We start from the raw sequence: 15,065 nt of genomic DNA, 5'->3' as shown, positions 1-15,065 counted from the left end.
TCTAAAATGAACACCTTGTGGCATGCATGCACGTGTGTGTGTGTGTTGGTGTGTTTAAAGTCACCACAAGCACAGAATCAAATGATGTTTCTCTCACTAGTTTTCGTCGAAAAACCTAATGCCTTACAGCTTCGACTTCCCAGACAGCACCCAGGCAGTGGAGAAGGGACATGTTGGGTCATGCCATGTAAATGATGTCATCACCCTCAATTCAGGATCCGGGCATCTTGGGATGCACCTGTCACCCCAAGATGGATCTGATCCTGTCAGTGGGAGTGTGGGCGCCGCAGTCCCTGCATACGTGTCGAGTGGTCCATGTGTTTCCAGCGCCTTCGCATTCCCACTGGGTTGTTCTTCGGCCCTAACCATCTGGTGGATGCAGTCGATATGTCCCTTAGCCACACTGTGTGTGTGTGTGTGTGTACAGGACTTGCTCCTGTTCTCCCCCAGTTGACTCTAAAAGGTAATATACAGAACCATCACGCATTTCCAACCAATTAAAGCGGCACATACTGTACATAAAACAAAATGTCAATAACAAATCAGCCATTTTGAGCGGTTTTAACTGTGGTGGGGTCTTTGCCATTTTTAGGCTTGTAACTGTGGTGGAGTCTTTTCCATTTTTAGGCGTTGTAACTGTGGTGGGGTCTTTGCAATGGTGTTTCTTATGGTATCAGATCAAGTGTGACTGTTAAACTTGTATTGTGAAATGAGCTTTTAAATTAACCTGTTACTACTTAACAGTGTAGAAAGTAATTTCAAGGACAGAGTATTAAATATATGATAATAACAGTAGAGATTTTAACTAGAACCATAAAATATTGAAGAAAGATTTTTCATATTTTATAATTTTATGCCTTAAGTTTCTGATAGTAGTTTTTAAGGAATTTAGAGTTTTTATTTCCACAATTTTCCACTAAATCAACAAGATATTTTCCGTGGACAGAAATGGCACCACAAAGTTGGAATGACCCAAAGGGCCTCTTTCCAGCATTAAAGCAGTGTTCCATTTAATAGCAAGGTACCAACTACGTGGTGTTAAAGAAAAACGGTGGGTAAACAACAATGATTGTTGTTTTTGGTGAGTAAAGCAACATGTGATCTTTCAATGCATCTTCAAGCAAATAGTTGCCAGACCAAGCAGAGGTAAAATGGTGTTTAGGCGCCTTTACTGATCAGCTAAGAGACCGTTGCCAACTGAGTAGAGGTAGCTATTAGACCTGAACTGGATTATCATTTTCCAGAAGGACAAAGACATGTTGGTAGACATCCGATTCCTGAAACCCGCAGTAGGAGCTGAGAGCTGTGGGTTAAAAGCCTGGCAGCATGGTCCTGAATATTTTTAGCCAGATGCTGTGTGGGTCCCTTTCCTACAGCTGCGAGGATCAAAAATCCCCACAAGGATAGTAACACAGAGTGTTAGGAAACAGTTATTTCCAGCTTATGGGTTAGATTTAGGGTAATGGTTACAACTCAGTTTAGGGGTCAGAGGAAAGTGGTAAGGGGTTATGTGTTAAAGAAACAAGAATTTGGTACTGGAGTAATGGCTTGGGGCCCCGGCAGAACAGTGGAACCTAACAAGTGCGTGTCGAGGCAGTGAGAGAGACCACAACACTGCTAATGAATAACCTGCATTTTCTCTGGAGATGCATCGGAATATTCCTTGAAGATGTGATAATTTATAAATGAGACCACGGCTGCCAGCGACAGACACCTAAGGACCCTCCAATGTCGGTCCAAAGAGACCTTTGTCACAGCGTACTATACTTCATCAGGTTTGTTATCTCTATCTCAGCGTTTTTTGCTTTAATCCCCCAATCCTGTTCTGCACCCCTCCTCTTCGGAATCTCAACTCTCACAATCTACCACTTTCAGTGGGATCCAGAAGCTAATATGAGCCATCAAGCATATCTCCACTGCTTCACTTTTCATCTGCATTCAATTAATATCTGATCAAACACTCCACCCGCCCCCACCACCCCCGATAGACACAGTGATTTGAGATCCTTGAAGTATTCGCACAAGGCTGGAGTTCCGTGTGAATGTGTGAACGGGAGTGACTGGGCTGCCATGTTTGTGACGGAACGCTAAGCGACGACACTGTCTTCCCGGGCCATTCGACCGCTCATCCGTACTCAATGGGATGTGATTGCACCCAGATAAAACTGACTGAAGGAGGAGTAAAGAGAAGTGAAGAAGAGGTGTAGCTCAGGCCCGTCTGCGGATGAATGCCGGATGATGTGTTATCTTCCTCCGGCTGAGGCTGTCAGAGCTAGAGAAGCACATCTGGTGCCTCTCCGTGTGCCCTGAGGGCAGAACTGTGTAGCTGCTGTCGCCTCGCCGCCTCAACCCCAACCACGGACGGAAAGCACAAAAGATGCGGAGGGAGAAAAGATACGCGGAGAGGAAGATGCAGAGAGAAGTGTACAGAAAGAAAGGTTACAGAGGGAATAGATACAGAGAGGGCAGGAACACGAACAGAGAAAAAATACTGGGTGAGGGAAACCTACCGAGAGGAGGATACAGAGAGAAAATAAGAAGAAAAGGAGAGAAAGGTGTGAAGCAGACGAACAGAGATAGTACTAGAGGATATTGAGAGTGAGGAGTGGAGGAAAAAGGGGGATGAGGCTAGAAAGTGGGGGAGGTGGGTGGTTGAGGCGTTTGCACGGATAAGCAGCTGTACACTACTGAGCCTCCCTGCTTTATCAGCTCTCAAAGAGAGAGAAATGTTTCATGCACAATTGCTTATGGAGACAGACACACATGTGTCAGCTACAGTATTGCCTGATGTTGACACTGTGGTGAGAGAGCGAGGTAGAGAGAGAGAGAGAGAGAGGCCTGGAACCCTATCTGGAGAGACTGGTGTATCATAATGCAACATCATCATAGTCCTGAATAAAACAACCCCATCCACCACATTGTACATCCAGTCACAGACGTACCGGAGTCCACCACAGCCAACACACATTTTGGTGGCCTACGAGGAGTTATGGTGTCACGTGACCACATCAGGGTGTGTCATCTATCTGCCTTCTGTCATCCACATGGGTCAATCGAACTGACGGGCCTGAGTCGTCCGCCTGTTGTCTGTTGTTGGTTAGTCTTGCAGGGGTTAGGGTTAGGGGTTAGGGGTTAGGGGTTAGGGGTTAGGGTTAGGGGTTAGGGTTAGGGTTAGAGGTTAGGGGTTAGGGTTAGGGGTTAGGGTTAGGGGTAGTCCACTGGAACTGCAGTAAGCCAGTGCATACCATGACCAGATAACCTGTAGCGGTTCTTACCTTATGCCTCCTTCAGCCATCCATTATTTCATGTGGTTGAGTGAGGTCAGGTCGGCCTAAAAGACTAACCCTATAGCCTGGAAGATAAGGAAGGGTAGACAGATAGAGGAGGGGAGGTGAGTGGACAGGAGAGAAGACGGTGGCATGGAAAAAGAGAATGGAGGAGAAGAGTGGGACGAGGAGGACGCCTCATTTGGATGCGCTTAATTAGCCAAGCTGATAGATTTGATGGTGGTGTCAGGGCGGGCTGGGACCCTGGGACAGAACGAAGGGGAGCAGTGGAGGGGAGCAGCGGAGGGGAGCAGAAGGGCCAACTCACTGGACTGTGAAGGAGCCTAACGTTCCGGTCGATATTTACACCTCCCAGCTTTATCAACAACATTACAAGGAGGCCGCTCAGTCTGTCTGTGCTTGGTTCTCTTGTGCAGTTTCCCTCTTTCTCTCTCTTGATTTCTCTTTCTGTCATTCTCTCTCATTCTCTCTCTATCTAGCACTCTGTTTCTTCCTTTTATTTCGTGTTTTCCAGGCCAGGTGGCCACAACATGTTAACAATTATATCCTGTTGTTCACTTGGATTCTGTCACAGAGCTGGACCGCTGACAAATCAGAGTTATAGGTAATATTGCGGAACGCATACCTCTGTGTACCAATCTGATAAGGATTGTGAACGCAGCATGCTTTACAACATGCAATCAGATGTAATACCAGCCATACATATTCCGACTTAGTTTTGCCTGCTTGTGTGCTAACAAACACTGCACTATGAAACTACATAATGGTAATTGCTAGCCTTAATGCGTATTGATTAAACAAAATGCATTCTTTATCAGTGCAATTAGAATTACCTGCTTATTTTTTTTCCATTTGTTTACAGACTTCTCATTTGGGGACTCCTCACTTAGGCCAGCGCGCTTCAGTCACTCTATGTGATTACACACTAACTGTCAACCTTTCTGTTGAACGGCAACCAAATGAATCAATGCGTATTGATGAAACGAAAACATCCTTATCAGTTCAATTAGCCTTTCCTGCTTTATTTCACATTCGCTAACATATTCTTAAACACGTTCTCCCTGCTGCATTGCCAGAATAAACATCACCCACCTCAGTCCTCATCATACTGGTCCATCATATTAATTTGACGTCTGAATAAAAAACCAAGCAGTTCCCCACAGAATTATTCAGTCTGTGCGCTGAGTGTTCCTGGAGGCTCATCATGACAGTACCAGAGGCAGAGACGGAGGGACCACATCATTTACCTGAGCAACCATTACATTGATCTCCTTCGCATCAATCACACGCACCCTCAAACACACACACACACACACACACCCTCAAACACACACACACACAAACACACACACACACACACACCCTCAAACATTCAAACAGACACACACACACGCACACACACACACACTCAAACATACACATGCACACACACAAACACACACACACACGCACACACACACCCTCAAACATACACACACAAACACCCTCAAACATACAAACACATGCACACACACACACACACGCACACACACACAAACACACACCCTCAAACATATACACACACACACGCACCCTCAAACACACACACACCGTCAAACATACACACACACCCTCAAAAACACACACACACACGCCCTCAAACATACACACAAACACACACACACACACAAACACACACACACACACGCACTCACATTATCATATGCCATGCATCCTAATTTCCTGCTCCTGTACAGTATGGCTTCATTACAGTGTGTCAGTCGTTTATTTACTGTATATGCTAACTAGATGATGCGATGGTGGTTTACGTTAACAGCACCATGGATGACCTTCACGGATTACCACCCGTGACTCTGGGTTAACCACAAAATCCTCTGTCAGTCAGTTATGGTTGAGCTACGCCAAAATCGCTGGTCAGTTCCCTCAGGGATCATACACATACACACACACATACTAATACAGTATTCACTCACTGTAATGTAAGTCTCTATGGGTATGCAAGCTGGCATGTATTATAGCGCACATGCCTACTTAAAACATTACATTACTAGAGATGTCATCTAAGGATCTCTTCGCAAAAGCGTTTCTATGACTACAGTGTCTGTCGGACACCTTTACCACACACGCCAGCACAGCATCAATTGGGTTGTAGGCTATAAGCAAAGAGATGAATGAAAAATGTAAATGTTTTACCATATTCACAACACTCACTGTTTCTATAGCTTGTGAGGAATTCACAGAATTCGGGGAAACTCGTGTATACTCGTCAGATCCCATTGTATTGGTTTAGGGAGACAAGGCTTGAATGGGGGAAATGTCTGTTTGGGTCAGTGTTCTCAGTGCTACAGAGATGACCGTGGCTCTGGCAGGGCTGTGGTGTTCTCAGTGCTACAGAGATGACCGTGGCTCTGGCAGGGCTGTGGTGTTCTCAGTGCTACAGAGATGACCGTGGCTCTGGCAGGGCTGTGGTGTTCTCAGTGCTACAGAGATGACCGTGGCTCTGGCAGGGCTGTGGTGTTCTCAGTGCTACAGAGATGACCGTGGCTCTGGCAGGGCTGTGGTGTTCTCAGTGCTACAGAGATGACCGTGGCTCTGGCAGAGCTGTGGTGTTCTCAGTGCTACAGAGATGACCGTGGCTCTGGCAGGGCTGTGGTGTTCTCAGTGCTACAGAGATGACCGTGGCTCTGGCAGGGCTGTGGTGTTCTCAGTGCTACAGAGATGACCGTGGCTCTGGCAGGGCTGTGGTGTTGTCAGCCGGGGTGGAGCAGAACCCTATGGTCCTGGTTGGGACCAAGAATACAGAAACTGTTAAAAGGGTCAGTTAAGAATTCAAACAACAACAAAGGGACTCAGATCGCACCTTTAAGCAATGTTAAGAATATTACACATTATCTTATTATGCTCCAAGGAAACAGAAGCACTATACTCTACAGTACAGAGGAAAATTACTGTAGCCAGCCGAGCTCAGACCATATCAAGCCATATTTCACAGTCTGCTAATGTGGTTACCAAGCAAGACTAGATTCCCTCTAAGCTCTCCTGGGGAACGGCAGTTTGGGCCTGGGGCAGTAATACCACAGAGAGGTCCTGACATCCAGGTTTGTTCTCTGACTCCCATTTGGTTTCCAGGCTGCCTGTCTCACTCCTCAGTGTTTCCCCTTTGTTCACTCAGTAGCAGTGGCTTGCCACTGACAAATTGTTGCTCGTCCAAGAAAACGTCATTACCCTTTCATAGTTTTCACCCTTTCATGCGCTTTCAAGATCAAAGGGACAATCGCAACATGTCACAGGGCAGGAAGGGGAGTCTAACAAGCTCCTAGCATTGTTTGCTTGCCCTCCGCCCCTCCTGTCTCCTTCCCACAATGCAGTGGTGCAGAGCTGTTGTATAGCCTACAGGTTGAGGATGCAGGCACTAGGATTTTTGGCTTACTTTCAGGAGAGAATTTTTTTTTAAATTGCATGCCAATGTGAACTGTGGGATGGTATACTCCTTATAGCAGTAGGGATTAGGATGGGTTAGGATTTGGTAGGATTGGTTTTTCTAAATTGAATTGGTCTGGTCATTGATCAGGTCAATGAAGAATATATTTATTTAGAAGGGAGCACCAGTACATATTATTGTATATTATCTAATTTGAGATATTGAAATAGAACTAGGACTATTATTATTATTATTTTTAATATTAATTGGATTACATTTTTTGGGGGGGGGGGGGGTTTACATAGATTGATCCTTCCATGCATTACTCATCACTGAATCTCTTATTTAATAGATCACTGTGGTTTGCCTGTTTCATTTTTAGCACATTCTATTACAAAATAAAAACTAGACCTTCTCAAAATGTCATGGGATTGGCCCCATTAATGTTGTTATAATATTTCAGTCACTCAGATAGCATAAGAACATAATCCATGGCAATTTTTTTTAACTTCCAGAACCCAGAAATATTTTCTCTTGTCGGAACAGACAAATAATCACTCAAAATGTTACACCAGAGAGCAAAATTTCTACACAGATCAATAGCTACAAAAAAAAATAATCTGTGGATTATGCATTATCACATTCACACAGTCAGGAAGGGCCAATCGGGTCGCACATGCCAAATATAGAACAGCTTGTTGCATTGTGGCCATAATCCAAAGAAGGATTTTGGAAACAACTCTTCCACTGTTTCACAATTTCACTGTTGACCTAATGGGTAAACTGGCAATGGCTGGTAGTCCCGATCTGAATGGGACGTGAAGTCTATGGATTATATACTTATGCATTATATTTCTATTGTTGCCTGCTGTGAATTTTCCAAACTTCTAAACACAATCATTTCATGGCGGCAATGCCTAGCAGAGGAGAGAGAGTCGAAGCTGGGACACATCCGATACTGCTCTGCGTTTGGTGCCGCTGCTGGCTTAACCAAGAACTGCCGCGAACAGTTCCTGTGAGCTCCCCCGTGCTAGAGGAAGACAATTTCCGGCCAACAACCGTGACCGAGCTCGCCGGTGCGCCGGATACCGCAAGGAGTTGCTAGAGCTCAGTGACGAAACGGCAACTTTCCGTGCCCCTGAAAGGTGTAGAAATCTGCTGTTGCTCAACGTTGTATAGTTATGAGTCTCTTGATTGGTGCGGGCTGTTGTTTGCATTCAAGCTTTTAAAAGCTCCCGTTTTTTTTTTTGGGTCATTTGTGAAGTAGTCAAAGCTATTCTAATAATACCGAATGATGTAGAATTGCTTTTGTAATTGAATTTATGTGGGGGTGTTTTGGGGCTGTGCCCAGTGGATACTTTCAAGACAGTGTGTTTGCTGTGATTGTAGGACCCTGCTAAGTGTTTTCCACATCTGTGGAAATTCTAACATCTCTCTGCCTGCCAGAAATGTGATTGGGCTATAGATAGGCCTGCAGTACATGCATTAGGATGAAAGGGATTATCTTGTTTCCTTCCAGTCCCACCAATTTAAAAACATTCAATATATTCAAAACTATTTCCTGTGATTGCATTTTTGAGAAATCAATAAGCATCACCCAGTTACAAAGAAGCAGGAAAGGACTTGATAAGAGTCCAGATGTTTGGCCAGTCGGCCTACCTAGGCCTATTCATAAAACAGTTTCAAAATGAAATAAAACCTGGGTGCCAAAGGTGTCAACCAGGCCAAGAGAATCTCTGAGAGTGTCTGAAAGGCCGTGACGACGTGCTTGTTAGGAATGCCACCAGCTTTTAACATTTTCCTCTGGATAGTCACCCTGCATGCAGTCAGCTGTTGTTAAGAACAGAACTGTGATCCTGATTGCACTTTATCTTTCAGTATCTGTGCAATGGGATCACATAATCCATGTTGTATACGCATGTATTCAGTCACCACACTTGGCTGGCAGTGCCACGGTTGTGGGCTTGTCTCCAATCAGTGTGAAAAAGTCAGAAAAAGGTTCTTTATGAAGCTCTGGCTTAGAGTATCGGCTAAATGTCTTACATGTAAAATGTAAATGACTACAGGCTGTTGTCTGCTATCCAACTTCCGTACACACTCTCTCCCTTAACAGGGAACTTACCGCACCCCCATCTCCCCATCTCCCCATCTCCCCATCTCCCCATCTCCCCATCTCCCTCCCTCCCTCCCTCTCTCTCTCTCTCTCTCTTTCTCGCTGTGTTTAGCTTCATTTCATACGCTGAACCTGGTAAACAACCTCTGGGCATCCTTCCTACTTGAGCCCGACGCTCTGCTCCTGACACTGGATGAGCAGCAAAACATGGCCAAATGTTTTCTAAAACAAATAATACAGATCCTGTGGGATATTGAAGTGAGACGCACCCAAACGCCTAAGAACGCAACAGACAAGCACAGACGGGTTCACGTTAGGCGGAACTGCGCTCTCCCTTCTTTTGCCGTATAGCGTGTTTCCGGTGTGTCACGGGGTACGCCGTCCACTGAGCCCGCCGTCATACCTCCCAAACGGAGGCCATGGATGCTGAAACGTCCGTCGCCGTGTGCTAACCTTCCCAGATCCTGCAGCAGTATCATGCACCCTCAGACACCACTCCTCCCTGGAAGCATAAAGAGATTATCCTTCACGTTCCCGGCCCTCAGCCAGCCGTACCCATTAGGCAACATCCTAGGCTGCAGTATTCTTCCACCTCTATTTTTAAAGCCAGGGCGTTTCCATGGCAACTCAGAGGTGATGTGCGGGCATCACGGGTTGCTCTGTGTTCTTTTTCGGGCCCGGCCGCAGATTGCGGGCTCGGAGACGAGAGAAAAAGAAATTGTCGGAGGTGAACCAGTCATTCAATCATCACTGTCAAAAAAATTAAAACACTCGAAGCATCAAACCGCCGATTTAAATAACGATTGATGAATGCTTGTTGTGGAGTGTGCGCGTGCGTGTGCGTGTGTGTGTTTGGAGTAGACTTTGGTCCTAAAATACCCGCATCTTGTGACATGCCTAGATTAACTTGGGTATGGGTGCAGACTTGCCTGGTGTTTGTTAGTTCTAACCCTACCCCCAGGCTGACAGTATGTGGCCTTTGGATTACAGATATGTCTGTCTAAAAACAACACAAAACAACTAGCAAAGGTTTTGCACATGGTCAGCAGAAATTGACAGACTGCTGTTATGGAGGGGAGAAAAATAAGATTTGTTGTTATTTTGTTTAATATGTTTGAGTTTAACAATAATATTTGTATTTGTTTAATTTTTTCAGGAGGACAAAATAAAACTGTAACCAGATATGTAAAAATGTGTGCGACTGAGATTTTTTGGGAGAAATGTACTGCTTTCATATTAATTACCAAATATATAAATGTTACATAAGTACGGATGTTTACTTTTGTTTAGTTTACTGTTTCAAATTAAGTAAAATGTTAATGCTCATGTAATTTTAAGAATTAGCAGTCTAGAGAAAACAACCCTATTCCTTATGTAGATAAGTAAATTCAGATGTAACTACAGTTAATCAGTATTGAGTTGTATGGCCTCTGAAGCGCATTTGAAAGGATCCCATTACAAAAATGAAATCAGCTGTACCAATATTATGTAGGAAGTCAGTTATACTTTCTTTTGTCTTATTTAAAAACAGATTATCTTCTTGTAGGCTTTGTTGACATTTTCTCTGTCCACAACCAAGTACAATATATTCCTGACATGATGTGATCTTTTTAACAGCCTGAGAAAGATGTAATTCCATTCACAGCTCATTGCAATACTTGTGTATTGTGTATAAATGTGTTATAATCTTTCACCATAAAATCACATTTTGTTTCTTGTGAAACTGAAAAACTCAAAAGAAATGAGGATCATATTGAGAATTATTTTGACCATATTCACCTTATAGATGAAAGAGATTTTTTTCCCCCGAGAACATATTTGACAGTGATCCTTGCATCTTTATGGACGTGTTTGCAAATGTGGTTCAAAAATATTGTTATGTAGGAAGACTCAACCAATCCTTAATGGTAAATTCTGCAAATTCTGTTTGAGTTCACTTTTAGTTTTATTGATTAGATTTCTTTTTTTAAGTAAAGCAAAAGCCACACTGAGAGCTTGTCTGTCAAAACGTTGGTAAAGAATGTGTTCCTTTGTTACAACTCCTAGAGCGAGCAGCATTGCTTTCCTCTTCAAATTGTTCTTCTACTTGTTCTAGCTACCCCCTTAAACAGGTGTGCGTTTCTTTATTTTGAACACAGATGTTTTTCCTGAACACCACCTAAAGTCTTAGTACGATGTCTGAAGTCACATCCGCCCACAAAGACTCTGAAATGGCATCACATATTATTCCTTCAGCGTCGGCTCCGTCGAGACAGAGAACTGGATGCTACGTAGACACCCCAAGACACCCAACGCCATTTAAGAGAGCTAGTAGGAGGACGTGACTTGAAACATCATAGAGTCAACATCTAGTGCCATTTAAAATGTAAGAATTGGCATCTGTTTGTTTTGCCAAGGCCAGCAATTCTTCCGTTAGCAATGTTTGTGGTTGGAGGTGACTTTCAGACATTTTCTTCTTTGACTCTGACATGATGTGTTTGAGAGGAATGTGGGAAGTGCTACTTTTTCTGTGCTCCTTCTTGACTATAGGGTTGGTATGACTCAGTGAACGTCCTTAATGGAGCCCTTTGTCCGAGTGTACTGCTTGTTATACAGCTCTGGTCCAAAGTAATGCACTACACAGGTATTAGGGTGGCATTTAGGATTCAGCCCTAGTGAATGACCCATGTACTGGTTGAAAGGAACCGTTCATCCATCAGAACAAAGATTCTGTTAGTGTCTGTCTGTCTGTCTGTCTGTGTACTTGTATGATTCGTGGCTCTATCACTAGGGGCAACAGTGAACTCGTATAATTCTGGTTTTACCCGACCTGATACATTTGTTTGTTGTGCTCTCAGTCCTTCATGTGGCATGTCACACACCTTGTGGTTGTCCTTCTGGCAGGTTTCTGTCAAGTTCATCTGTGTAGAGGAACGCTGAAGGTGTGTTGGTGTCCGCTGAGTTCTCAGTCACCTCACTGACCCATTTTTATGAAGCTCTATGAAGAGTATTGTTGGTTCCAAACTTCTTCCAATTCACAATGATGGAGACCACTGTCAGCTCCTGGGAACTTTCTATGATTTAGCAATTCTTTCTAACCATCCCCAGATCTATGCCTCGACTTAAATCTCAGAGGTCTATGGAGAGTTCCTTGGACTTTTGAATTAAACCAACTTTTGCTCTGACATGTGGGACCTTATATAGACAATGCTTTCCAAAGGCACTGTATACAGAATGTGCTGTCACTTCTAAATTTAATATAGTCTTTGTTATAAGCCTGTCACCTACTTTAACCCTTACCTTAACAACTGGGAATAAATACCTAACGACAACTTTAACCCTCGATTTTTCAACTTCACCTTTACAAGTTTACTCTTAGCTCACCTATAGATGGTTATGGACAAATGTCAATTACTAACCTTGAGCCGAAGGATGGTGTGTATGTTCGAATTTGTGTGTGTGTGAGTGACTGTCAGTGTTAAGAACCTCATCCTCTGACCCCGCGTGAACCTGTAGTGAAACCCATCAGGAGACAAGACAACACTGTATTGATCGTCAGGTCCACACTCATTAATGAAAGAAAATGGGAAAGCAAAAGAGAGAGAGAGAGAGAGCAGAGGGGGGAGAGAGTGAGAATATGAAAGTGGGAGAGCGAGCAAGAGACAGAGAAATAGGTTGAGGGCAAGATCGAAAGAGACTGAGAGAAGCAGGGACACGGAGAGAGCCAAAGGGAAAGACAAAAAGACGTGGAGAGAGAAATGCCCCTTTTCCTGTCAAGGCCAGTGGTGTCTACTAAAATGACTTCACTTTTGTGTTTTATGTATACTTATGTAATTTATGTTGTCATGGCTTTTTATTATTATTATTTTCCATTTGCTTTTCCAGTGTAAACCAAAGTTTCCAGTGCCAATAAATAAAGCCTTTAAATTGCAAATTGAATAGTGAGGGAGAGAGCAAGAAGAACTATTATCATGCGAAGACATTCTGATTGAAGCACTGCAACCCGGAGAGTGACCCTTTAGGGCAAAAAGAGAATGGAGAGAGGGAGGGAGAGAGGGAGGGAGAGAGGGAGAGAGAGTGAAAGAGAGAGTGGAAGAGAGAGGTTGAGCCAACCAAGAGGCTTTTGCTGCTCCATGTGTCCAGGTGCTTTCCCTGTCCAAGGCGGATGTTCGGGAGAATCTCAACAGATTGAGTTCTCACAAAGCCACCTGACCAGATGGCACGCCTGGTCATGTCTTCAGAATGTGTGCCAACCAGCTGGCAGGCTTTTTCATTGACATCTTCAATATGTCCTAGTCCCAGTCTTCCTGCTAGGAGACCACAAATCATCCCAGTGCCCCCCCCCAAAAAAAACAAGGTAACACGCCTAGATGACTATTGACCCGTCACAGCCACTCCTGTCTTCATGAAATGCATCATTGGGGTTGTCATGGTCCAGGTCAAGACCAGTATGCCAGTATCACTGGACTCACTTCCGTTAGCCTACCGGTCTAACAGGACCATGGAATTGACAATTTCCAGGCCTAACACCTAAAGAAGAGTGAGGTCTACTGTATGTGGGACTGCTGTTAATTTCACCAGCATTTTACACTTGTTCCAGTATCACATTGTTCCCACCAAAACATGTAGCCAAGCACAGAACACTGCGTGTGGACACCACCAATGGACTGGATACTGGACTTCCTTAGGGACAGACGCAAGGCTGGGGGAACTGGCAACAACACTTTCTGACTGGTTCTTAACACTGGGGCCCCCCAGGGGTGCGTTCTCGGCCCTCCGCCTGCACTCTCTGTTCACCCACAGCTGGGTGGGCCTGAACTCCATTATCAAATTGGCTTAGAATGAACAGCGTCAAGTTTGCTCGACGGGGGGAGGAGAAAATCGAACAGGCATCGCGGTGCCAGGACAACAAGCTCTCCCTCAAGGTCAGCTGAACCAGGTAGGCCAACAGAAAAAGGTTTTATTGACTTGAGGAAGTTGGGAATACACCCCAGTCCACTTGAACTCAGCCTATCACAGACAGACATGCAGACTGTGTCTGTGGTGGCCAGCTCAGAGTCTTAAATGCTTTCAAGCACACGTGATGACTCTGCTCAACGCTCACGAACACAGACTTTTATTTATTTCATGTTATCACTATCTTTTCTGCAGCATTGTCGGAGGGAGGTTGCAGGTAAGTATGTCCTTGGTGGGTAATACTTTGTATATCCTATACATACATGCTTGAACTCGAATGGAACTTAGGGCAAGAGTATTTGGATTTTAGGCCTTGAAATAACCTTTCAAAGGACACCTGTAGTAATGTAGTAACAACAGTATTGTGCTTTGTCTTCCATCTTTTAGTGTATCCTCTTGTAAGGATCTTAGTTGCCTTTGTGTCGAGTTCTGTATTTGTTATTTATTTAGCGTAGTTTTTTTTTTTTTTTATCTTCATGTGAGTTATAGTCCATTAGTTTAGCTTAGTCTATTTTCTAAGTGTGTCCAATCCATCTCCATTTCTGTCTCCTGTTCACGTCACTTCTGATCCTGTTTTTGGGCCCATTGGGGCAAAAGTATTCCCACTGAAGCCTCGTCTTTCGAGGCTCATTTTATCACATTCCTTTCCAGTTGAGTCCTTTCAATGGGTTCCGGAAGGTTCTATAGCATTGGGAGGATCACCATGTATCGTCTTTTGAGACTGATTTTATAAAATTTCTTTCCAGTTGAGCCCGCTCAGTGGGTTCCGGAGTGTTCTATAGCATTGGGAGGATCACCATGTATCGTCTTTTGAGACTGATTTTATTACATTTATTTCCAGTTGAGCCCGCTCAGTGGGTTCCGGAGTGTTCTAGAGCATTGGGAGGATCACCATGTATCGTCTTTTGAGATTAATTTGATCACATCCCTTTCCCTGTTGACCCCACTCAGTGGGGTTCACGAAGAGGTCTAGAGCGTTAGGAGGGTAACCACATATCAATGACCTTGTTTCACACTCTGCTGTCATTACAACACTGGCCATAGTCGCCTGGGCAATAGGCCTGAAGACTGTCTGTGGGCCGCTGTTATGCCCAGAGGTCACGCTTCCTTCTAGGATCTATGGACTGACATTATTAAACCATTTACCTCTGTGGAGGCCACTTCAATGTGTTGTGTTCTGGTCCAATTGCGGAATTGTGTCCACACTTCTAGATCATCTTATTTACCAGTCAGGGACGTGTATGTGAATGTATTCACTCATCGTTGGATGTCAAAATATTATAAGTAAGGTGCTTTAGCATCAGGCGAA

Source organism: Esox lucius, chromosome 5, assembly GCF_011004845.1.
Source record: "Esox lucius isolate fEsoLuc1 chromosome 5, fEsoLuc1.pri, whole genome shotgun sequence".
Lineage (NCBI taxonomy): Eukaryota > Metazoa > Chordata > Actinopteri > Esociformes > Esocidae > Esox > Esox lucius.
The sequence above is the reverse complement of the archived record's forward strand: the minus strand, read 5'-3'. Positions refer to the sequence as shown.